Source organism: Pundamilia nyererei, unplaced genomic scaffold (genome assembly GCF_000239375.1).
Source record: "Pundamilia nyererei isolate P.nyererei 1_Seehausen unplaced genomic scaffold, PunNye1.0 scaffold00117, whole genome shotgun sequence".
In the NCBI taxonomy this organism is placed as follows: domain Eukaryota; kingdom Metazoa; phylum Chordata; class Actinopteri; order Cichliformes; family Cichlidae; genus Pundamilia; species Pundamilia nyererei.
The window spans coordinates 2,057,173-2,068,894 of NW_005187518.1; the positions used below are offsets into that span (position 1 = coordinate 2,057,173).

Consider the following 11,722-nt stretch of genomic DNA (forward strand, 5'->3'; position numbering starts at 1 on the left):
TAAAAAAGTTAAACAAAGACTGTTCTTTTTAAGGAAAATGAGATCTTTTAATGTCTCATCTGAGATGTTGTCCTTGTTTTATAGAAATTTTATCGAATCTGTGATGTCTTTTTGTATTGCTGCCTGGTTTGGTAACCTGACGGTGAAGAATAAGAATCGGTTGGGACTTCTGGTAAAAACTGCTAGCAAACTTTCAGGGCGCTGGCAAGATGGACTTTTGGCCATTTACAATAGAAATGTGCTTAGAAAGGCTCATTCTATTATTAATTGTGTGAACCATCCACAGTGAGTTTGAGTTGTTGCCTTCCGGCCGCCGTTTTAGAGTACCTCCGAGGAGGACTAAAAGACTCCAGGTCTCTTTTATCCCTACGGTGTCTTGTCTCCTTTATGGCAAATAATTGTCCTTGAACTTTCTATCATTATTATTGTTATTATTATTTTATAGTATTGTTCTGTTTATTTTTATCCTCCTGCTGCTAAACTAATTTCCCCTTGTGGGACAATAAAGAAATTGAATTGAATTGAATAAATGGCAAAGTTGGGCATGTCCCTCATTTTGCTGACACTGGGAATGAACTCTCTCTATTCAGTTATTTCTTATGCTGCACCAAAAAGTATAAATACCAGAATAACTATTTCATCTTCATTACAGTACTCTAATGCCACTAAGTGGTTTAGCTCAAGTAATGGCATCAACAGAAAGATGGCCTGAAAAGGGATGGGCACTTCTGCAACTGCTGTTAGTGGCATCTGCCTCTTCTGCTGAGGAGCCAGTGTGCAGGCGTAGAGGAGATCCTGAGAAACCACTGCTATCTAAGAATGGAGATATTATACTGGGTGGGGTGTTCTCTTTTCACGCAAGCTGGAAAGACAGAACAGATACCTACATGATCAAACCTCTGGCACTACAATGTATCAGGTAAATGACAAGATACAAATCCATTTACATTTAAGGACTCTGTTGGGAATCAAAAGAAGAGTAAAATGTATTTTGATTTTCTCAGTTGTTTAAAGTCCTTTTCACGCGAAATGGTTTTGTTTCTATTTAAACATTAATCCATAAATATTTGTGTCTGTTTTAAGGAACACAATGCAATGCTAATCATTCCTAACTGTTTGTCTCAATTAAGTTTAAATTTCAGAGATTTGCAGTTTGCCCAGGCTATGGTTTTTGCCATTGAGGAAATTAATAACAGCACAGACCTACTGCCGGGAGTCACTCTGGGCTATAAAATCTATGATGATTGTGGATCTGATGCCAGAAGTGCAGGAGTTACCCTGGCTTTAGCTAATGGTAATGAAATTGTGTCTGTACCGTCAAAGACACCGTGCACCAGACCTGCACATGTGCAGGCCATTATAGGAGCGACCTCTTCTTCTAAAAGCATAGCAGTAGCTACTGTCATCGGACCTTTTTTTATACCAGTGGTGGGTATTTTATATATTTAATCTTTTTTTAAATCTTTGAATACTTTTAAAAATATTTTATTTTCTTAGATCAAAGCTTTGCCTGGTACATTTTATGTACCTGTACTGAGTAGAATTGCTATTTTTGTATCTATGCATATGCATCACAGCTGTTAAAAAAAAATCAAATATTTTATTTTTAACAGCTTCATTTTTTTCATCTTGTGTCTTTTTCATTTATAAGTTTTTCATTTTTTATTCTAGATCAGCTACTTTGCAACATGTGCTTGTCTCAGTGACAAAACCAAGTACCCATCCTTCCTCAGAACAATACCCAGTGACTACTACCAGAGCAGAGCCCTGGCCCATTTGGTCAAGTATTTTGGATGGACCTGGGTTGGAGCTATCAGAACCAACAATGATTATGGAAATAATGGCATGGCCACATTCACAGAAACTGCACAGCAGCTGGGCATCTGTCTGGAGTATTCAGTACCTTTCTTTAGAACAGATCCATCTGCCAAAATACAAAGGATAATTGACATTATAAAGGCTTCAACCTCCAAGGTGATTGTTACATTCCTTACCCGTGCAGATTTGAATGTGCTGCTACCAGAGTTTTCATACCATAACTTGTCTGGGTATCAGTGGATAGGCAGTGAGACTTGGATATTTGATTCACGAACTGCAGAAATGGACACACATCACATACTGGATGGTGCCATAGGTCTTTCCATTCCTAAAGCACATGTCACTGGCCTGAGAGAGTTTGTACTGAATGAGAAGCTGCTGAATTCATCAAACAATGAACTGTTTACTGAGTTCTGGGAGACATTATTTAGTTGTAAGTTTAAGGAGTTGAAGTCATCATCAGACATTCAGAGAGAGTGTACTGGACATGAAGATATGACTGGAGTTCAAAATAGCTTCATTGACATGTCTCTCATGCCTCTCTTTAACAATGTCTACAAAGGAGTGTATGCAGTGGCCCATGCACTTCACAATATCCTCAGCTGTAATAAAACATGTAACAGAAATGTGCAGCTAGATCCATTCATGGTGAGATTTTTAGTAATTTACATTACAATTTTCACATTAAGATACATTATTAAAAATATATTTTAGTTAAAAATATTTTCAAGAACTTCATTTTGCAGTTCTTCTGTATATTTTTCAGTCAGTAGGTGTGCAAAATCTTTTTCATGCAATGAATTGAGTCATAACATATTTCTTAGGTTCTGCAACACATACGAAAGATCCATTTCACAACTAAGGAAGGAGATGAGGTTCACTTTGATGAGAATGGAGATCCAGCAGCAAAGTATGACATTAAAAATTGGCAGCCAAAAGAAAACGGCGTTGTGGAGTTTGTCACAGTTGGTCTTTATAATCCATCATTAGTTTCGGAAAAACAGCTAAATCTGCAAAACAAGTCTTTAATTTGGGCAAGAAACTCAAAGCAGGTAAGCTATCGTACAATTTCATTGTTTTTATTTTTTTGTTCTTTTTTTCATTTTATACATATTTACATACTTTGTTTATTTTGGTTTTGATGCATCAAGATTAAGAGGGGCTTTTTTGACTGAGAACATCAAAGAGACATTTTTTTCTATGTCTATTCACATTTAAAATTTATTGATTATACAGGTTCCTGTGTCAGTTTGCAGTGAGAAATGTCCCCCAGGAACACGTAAGGTTCTCCAGAAAGGAAGGCCTGTTTGCTGCTATGACTGTATAAGATGTGCAGAGGGAGAAATCAGCAACGTTACAGGTGTGGTTATATTTCATTTTAACTTTGGTGTGTTGCAAAGCAATGCTACATATGTAGGAAGGCCATACAAGAACTATTTAATCATTTTGATTAATGTTTTCATGCAGAGATAACCTCCATCTAGATGCCTGATTAAAATATTTGAAAATATTTAACTCATTGCCACAGATTAGTATATCTCCTTGCACTTTCTATTACAGCTTGGTTATAAATTGATAACCACATAACATCAAAGTATTATCATTGTAGCAACACTGATTACAGTAAAGTAATATTATGCTGGAATTTATGTTATTGAATCATAAGGGCTCAAAAATTAGGTGTAATACTGTAGAAATACAGCTCAGTAATAGAGTGGTAATAGTAGGTTAACAGGGCAGTTTCCAAGTAATAACTGCTGAATTACTACTGAATTACTACCCTACTATTACCACTTTAGCACTGAGCTGTAATAAAACGTGCTACCTTATATACCAGCTAGTCCAACTTCGTGCTACCTCCTTCCCCTGTGGGTGGTCTATGCTTCAAGTTCAGGTCCTCTACAGGACGTGTGGGGCTTGAGAGTCCTGCGCAGTTTGTTGTTCTTAGGACTGTTGTTCTTAGGACTGCGCTCTTCTGGACAGAGATCTCGGATGTTGTTCCTGGCATCTGCTGGAGCCACTCACCTAGCTTGGGAGTCACTGCACCTAACACTCCGATTACCACTGGGACCACTGTTACCTTCACCCTCCACATCTTCTTGAGCTCTTCTCTGATACCTTGGTCCAGTTTCTCATGTTCCTTACAATGCAATACAATACAATTTTATTTATATAGCACATTTAAAACCAAAGGTAGACCAAAGTGCTTCACAATAATGCAATAAGTCATTGATATAAAACATTAACAAAGTACAAAACAAGCACCAGTACTAATACTAACAGACAGGAAGCACTAATTAAACCAGGAGTGTGGGCTAAATAAAATAGATATCGGGCCTCAGTTCAGAGATAGGGTCAATTCAAAATATAAAATATTATCTAGGAGAATCAGGAATAATGCAGTAAAAGGTTAAAATAGATTAGATAAGAGCATTAGCTAGTGGGGAATGCCAAATTAAATAGGTACGTTTTCAACCATGTTTTGAAAGATTGAACAGAGTCCAAGGCACAAATAGTAACAGGAAGACTATTCCAGAGGCAGCTGAGACAAAAGCACGATCGCCCCTGGTCTTTAGGCAGGACCTAGGTTGGACCAGGAGTAGTTGACCAGATGATCTTAATGCTTGAGTATACAAGCTAAGAAGGTCGGCAAGATTGCTAGGAGCAACATTATTTAAAATTTTAAAGGTAAGCAACAAGATTTTAAAATCAATACGATATTTGATGGGTAGCCAATGTAAGTCAGCAAGAACTAGAGCAATGGAAGCAAATTTTTGGGTTCAGGTTGGAGACGAGCCCCAGCATTTTGAACAAGCTGAAGTCTATGAAGGTGTACGGATTGAAGACCAAAGTAAAGGGAATTGCAGTAGTCTAATCTGGAAGTCACAAAAGCGTGGATAAGTTTTTCAAGATTGTTGCACGGTATAAAATGTTTGGCTTTAGCGATTTGGCGCAATTGATAAAAGCCAGATTTGACTACTGGGGACACTTGTTGATCGAGCTTAAAAGAACTGTCCAGGAAAACACCTAGATTGCTTACAGTGTCAGAGAGGAAGATGGCAAGGGGCCCAAATAGAAAGGCTAACTGGTCCTGAGGGATATGACTATCAAACACCACAATCTCAGTTTTCCTTTCATTCAAAATAAGAAAATTGGCTGACACTCAATCTTTGACCTCTTTCATGCAATCTAACAAGCAGTCCAGTGAAAATGACAAATCATCAGTCAATTGAAAATAAATTTGAATGTCGTCAGCATAATAGTGGTAAGCGATTTTATATCAAAAATAGAGCCCAGAGATAGCAGGTACAAAGAAAACAACAAAGAGCCCAGCACAGACCCCTGGGGCACACCACAACAAAGAGGAGCCATGGTGGATGAATAACATCCCATCTTCACAGAAAAAGACCTTAAACCAGTTAAGGGCAGAACCCTTAATGCCTAAAGCATATTCTAGCTTCTTTAAAAGAATATTATGGTCCACCATGTCAAAAGCTAAAGACAAGTCCAATAAAATTAAAATAGCAGGGCAACCTGAGTCAGTAATTAAAAGAAGATTGTAGAAGACCCTCAGCAGAGCTGTTTCAGTACTGTAGCGTAGTTTAAAACCAGACTGAAATTTGTCACCAATATTTGTGTTTAAGTAGGCCTGTAGTTGCAAAAAGACAATTTTCTCTAAAACTTTAAATAAGAACGGGAGTTTGGAGATCGGTCTATAGTTCGCAAGTTCATTGTGGTCAAGGCTGGGGTTTTTTAGAACAGGTTGCACTATTGTGTGTTTAGAAGCAGTTGGGAGACAGCCCACCAGTACTGATAGGTCCATCAAAGATAGAATGTAAGGCCCCATTACATCAAAACCATCCTTAATAATGCAGGAGGGGAGAATGTCATGTACAGAATTTGAACTTCTCAGCTGTTCAATTAATCTCTTGAGGTTGGAGAGTGGGATTGGCTCAAACTGATAAAAAGTCGACAGAAATCTTGAAGTAGGAAGAGGATTCACCACAGAAGGGTGTAAAAGTGAGGCCCATAACAATACAATTTTTCTTGTAAAATTATTTAAAATTGCTCACAGAGAGCTGGGGAGGCCAAATCCAACATTCCAGGACAAGGATCGATCACAGAGTTAAAGATCTTGAACAGGATTCGGGGGTTATGGCTATTAGTTATAATAATATCCGACAGGAAAAATGCTATAGCTGTCTTAACAGAGTCCTGGTATATAGAACGGTTCCTGCGTAGAGTGTCAAGGGATACTTGAAGATTGTCTTTTTTACAATTCCTCTCAGATGGACGAAAGACACGTCACAAGGCTTATATAGAGTCATTTAACCAAGGTTAAGATGAAGATCTGGGACTTTTCAACTTCACTGGGGCCACTGTGTCCAGAATAGAGGAGCAGGTGACAACATAGAATTAACAACATCATCAACCAAGGGGGGTGTATAACATGTAGTGCTATCAGCACGCTATGTCTATGACTACAGCTGTCTTCTTCTGCTTGTCTACCACTACAATGTCAGGTTGGTTAGCCATCTCCATTTTGTCCATCTGTATCTAAAAGCCCCACAGAATCTTAACTCGGTCATTCTCGAGGGGGTTTCTCCCAATTTGACCTTGGGACTTGCAGACCATACTCGGCACAGATGTTTCTGTATATTATGCCAGCCACTTGGTTACTGCGTTCCATGTATGCCCTGCCAGCTAGCAACATGCATCATGCTGTTATGTGCTGGATTGTCTCAGGAGCATCTTTACAACTTGCACCTGGGGTCTTGCCTGGTGTGATAGACCCCAGCCTCTATGGATCTTGTGCTCAGAGCTTGTTCCTCTGCTGCCATGATTAGTGCCTCTGTGCTGTCTTTCAGTCCAGCTTTTTCCAGGCACTGGTAGGATTTCTGGATGTCAGCCACTTCCTCTGTTTGCCATCATACATACCGTGTAGGGGCCTATTCTTCTACGATGGTTCCTCCTCTTCCTCCTCTTTCTTGGATCTCTCTCTCTCTCTCTCTCTCTCTCTATATATATATATATATATATGCATACTCCTTTATAATGCTGGGGAAAAGAGTACCACATTCATATTCTCTGATGATCACAAAACAGTGTAGCAGTCATTCAATAATAATGTTGTTTTTCAACTTCTAATTCTAAAGTACCATTAGAATATATCATGGCAGAGGCATACACAACTGTACTGAGTAAATGTAACATCTGCTTCAATATTAATTTCCAGATTCTATCACCTGTATGAGATGTCTCCCTGAGTTTTGGTCAAATGAAAGAAGAGATGCCTGTATAAAGAAGGAAGTGGTGTTTCTATCATATGAAGACATTATGGGTGCCCTGCTGACTGCAGCATCTTTATTTGGGGCATGCATGACAATTGGTGTGATATTTATTTTCTTCGAGTATAGGAAAACTCCTATTGTCAGGGCAAACAACTCTGAACTGAGCTTCCTGCTGCTCTTCTCCTTAATTCTGTGCTTCCTGTGTTCTCTGACCTTCATTGGTAAGCCATCTGACTGGTCCTGTATGCTCCGACACACAGCATTTGGCATCACCTTTGTCCTCTGTATCTCTTGTCTTCTGGGAAAAACAATAGTTGTTTTAATGGCCTTCAGAGCTACACGTCCAGGTAGTAATGTTAAAAAATGGTTTGGGCAGACACAGCAGAGACTCTGTGTTACAGCATTTACTCTTATACAAGTTAACATATGTATCATTTGGTTAACAACTTCTCCTCCTTTTCCATTTAAGAATTTTAAGGAAATCAAAGACAAGATCACATTGGAGTGTGCTCTCGGCTCAGTTGTGGGCTTTTGGGCTGTGCTTGGTTATATAGGACTTCTGGCTATTTTATGTTTTATTTTTGCATTTTTAGCTCGAAAGCTACCCGATAATTTCAACGAAGCCAAGTTTATCACTTTCAGCATGCTGATATTCTGTGCAGTATGGATTACATTTGTCCCATCATATGTCAGCTCCCCAGGGAAGTTCAGTGTTGCTGTAGAAATTTTTGCCATACTTGCTTCCAGTTTTGGACTGCTAATTTGCATCTTCATACCCAAATGTTATATAATCTTAATGAAACCTGAGAAGAATACAAAGAAATACATGATGGGGAAGAAGACACCAAATTCACTCTGAAAAATGAATGTGGTATAATGGGATTTTAATTTGATCATTTGTACATAATTAGTTTGTCACCATCCTGTCAGAATAGAAAGAAGCTGTCAGCAGGATACACTCCAATTGATACTGTCTTTATAGAAACTACTTCTCCTTTTTTGATGCATTTTAATCACTTTTTCAAACAAGAAACCATACCAAGTTAGTGATAGCTAAAGGTTATTGAGTCATTCACACATTCATCATGGCATGCTTTTATATTGTTCTGTAAAACTCGGGAAGGTTTTGATTTGAATAATATGCAAATGAAGGTAAAATCAGTAAGAGTATCTATAATTCTCTATCTTGTTTGTTTTAATTTTCAAGAAGCCTCTATGTGTATCCATTGTTGAAATTTAGTGTGCAGCACAGTCTAAAAGATGACAATCGCTGGTTTGCGTTTTCCATGTACCGTATTTGTCACGGCTAGACGGTCCTCACCGGTCGCCTTGCCAATTTTTGTTGTGTTTGTGTGTAGTTTGTGGTGCTCTCCTCTCCATCCTGTGCATGTGTGTATGCTGGAACGTGTACTTCCGGAAGCCGTGGCACAGAACTGCAGCTGACCTGGGGGGAGTATCCTGAGCTGGAATCGTCGCACCTGTGCTTAATCACTTCGCCGGCTACTACTAATCCGAAGCAGACCTATTTAACGGTGCAGTCGAGTCACAACCAACGCTGGAACGTTGAGCTAAACCGGGTAGCGTAGTCGCGATTAGCATACCTAGTTTGTGAAGGAGAGAGAAATTTTTCGTTACCGTGCGTGTGTTTTTCTCATCTGCCTCCAGGATCCAGGGATCGAAGGAGGAGCGGGCACAAGGAGTTGTTTTGGGTTGTCACTGCACTGTCACCACGGGGAGAAGCCACCGTATCACTGCACTGCCCTTTTTGGATTACAGACTCGAACTGTTGCCTTATTTTTTCACTGTGAATAAATTCACTGTCACTCTGCAAGGAGTCTCGCACCTGAGTCCTTTAACCCAATTCACCATGACAAAATTTTTCTGACTATAAGGCACACTGTCGATGAACGGGTCTGTTTTCATACGTAACGTGCACCAAATTAAAAGGGGCATTAAGCAAAACAGTCAGATAGGTCAAACTTTACTCAAGTCATTCTTCTTGCTTCCTCCACTTCCGTACCATTGATTCATTAATGTTGAATTCTCTCGCAGCTGCTCTATTCCCATGTTATTACAGTATATTAATGACTAGCCTCATATTGTGGATGGATTATATGAGGTGTTCTCCTGACAGAAGTTTGGTCTGTTTACAGCATCCTGCCATGCGATTGCATTTGTCCCTCACCTTCGGAAGTCCTCACATTAATTTTTATCAAGTGGAACAAAGTTAGCATTCATCATCCAGCTTAACTGTTCTAATGTTATGCTAACATAACTGTCTCGAAGTTGGACTAGCTGGTATATAATGATGTGCTAAGTGATCGCTAGCACTTAGCACATCATTATATACCAGCTAATCCAACTTCATTAACCCTACAAACGTCACTGCTGTTTATTTTTCTGTCTTCATTTATGTTGGAAGTCATAGCAGCGCTGTATGTTTAAATTTTTTCACAAATTTCAAAACATGGTATATCATGTTTAGATGGAAACTAGCGAGCTAACTTCCTTCTAACTTCTAACTCTGGTAAGTTTAATTGTACTGCCTCTGCTATGGTTGGGCAGTCAGCTAAACTCCTTCCCCACATAAAGACTCTGATGACACGATTCCCAGTTCACAGGTTCATTGACACAGGGAAAGGTGAAACTGTAACAAACACTACAAGGCATAATCACTGTACTTATTCACCATGTACATATATAATGATGAAAATATATTAACCCAGTTTTTCTAATATGTCAACATGCAACGTTCATATGAATTACTTCCCTTTTTAACTCAAATACAAACATCAAATTATGATTTTAACAAGTCTTGCTATAATGAATGCCTCCAATTCGTTTGTCATTCCCCTTTAACTAGCTCCATAAGCGATTGCTAGCGTAAACTGCATAAGATTGGTTTTATCATTAAACTTACAGAAAAATTAACTTACTTAAAAGAAAGTGGTCTATACATGCACATAAAATATAAAACAAGTCCATACATACCTACAATGCTACCAAATGCATAGGATGTATATGGATGCCACTGGATTTATCTGGCTAAGGCCGCCATGCTGCACATGCCTTCTCCTTAATTCACAGACTTACTTCCTGTTTTCCAACGACATCATGTCCTATTACCGACTACATGTTTTAAGGTGGCACCAGAGAGTTACAATTGCATATTTAAACATTTACCAAATCTAAGAAAACAGTCTACCTTAAAAACTTTTGATATCAGAACATTAATAAATTCTGTTTTCATGGATGCCTGGCTGTTAATCTTAATTGTTACACCTGGTAAAGCAGCAACACTGATCATTTGATAGACAGTTTTTAACTCTCAGTGATGCCACATTGTTCTTTTGACTTTGGGACCTGAAGCGCAGTTTGGACGCAGATTACTCCGCAATGTTCCTGACTATAGTAGCCGTAATGCTCAGACAATCCATCAAGCGGTGCACCTTCGTAGCTTATCAAAGTTGTACTAAAACATTTTTTGACAGATCTTTGAGCGCCGTGTACCACATAAAATCTGTGCAAGGTCAGTAAGCACAACCAGAATTCATACATAATGCGCACTGGATTATAAGGCACACTGCTGATTTTTGGGAGAAGGATTTTAAGTGCGCCTCGTAGTCCGAAAAATATTGTATGCATTTCATGCATGATTCTCAAAGAGCAGCTAGACACAGATACAGAGCAAATGAAATCAGGAAAGTTTACCTTTATTCTCTTAATATATTGGCTAACAGCAATAACAGTCAAGCTCTTCTTTCGTATAGAATTACAACAAAATATAATATATGGTAATTTAGAACATGAGTTTTTAGTGTAAACAAAAATTACAGTTAATAAAAACAATCTGTTGGTGTTGAATGTCTAAAATACCTCTAAACTGCTGATCATGTACTCTTGCCTTTGTGCTGTGTTTGTTCTTCATCTCACATCTGGTACGTTGTTGCTGATGCTGAATGGAATCTATCATCTAAGTAGAACCAGTGGTTCAATGGACCAACAGGCTAAAGCCAGATTTGATTTCTCTTCGCTGGGTCAGTATACAGAACAAGCTGGCAGAGCAGATGCCCGTTGGATACAATCAGCAATATTTTATGTGATAAAATGCAGCTCATCCAAACAACATAACTGGTCATTTTACAAAGTTACCAGAAAATATTGAGTAACATAACAAATAACTTTAGGCTAAGAGTATATAACATACTGTTTTACTTAAATGTAACACATAATGTGTAATACATTATTGTTCTGTACTGACCCCCCACACTGGTTGCAAACTGGTGTAAACTGGTTGGAAGTGCTTGGTACTCATTGAAAAAGGATATTGCACTGCCAGCTGATTGCAACGCTTGGTTTTTCCAAAGCATGACTCAACAACACAGAGGGGACAGTGTCAGCTTCAACTTGTGGGTCTGTTGAACCACCTATGCAGCTGACTCAAGCAAGTACTTATCCACACAACTATCATTTGCAAAGTGCTCTACAAACCCAAACATTACGGCCCACAGGTGGATTACCCCATTTCAGTGCATCTAGCAAAAGATGTAACACCAAACAATCAGGTTCTGTACTGATACAAGATGGCGCTACACATGATGTAAAATCACTTT

At 38.7% G+C, this 11,722-nt stretch overlaps 1 pseudogene; it reads left to right on the forward strand.

The window, feature by feature from the left end:
* The first annotated feature begins 728 nt into the window (after positions 1 to 728).
* On the forward strand, positions 729 to 7,975 carry LOC102204997 (extracellular calcium-sensing receptor-like; annotated as a pseudogene).
* The last annotated feature ends 3,747 nt before the right edge of the window (positions 7,976 to 11,722 follow it).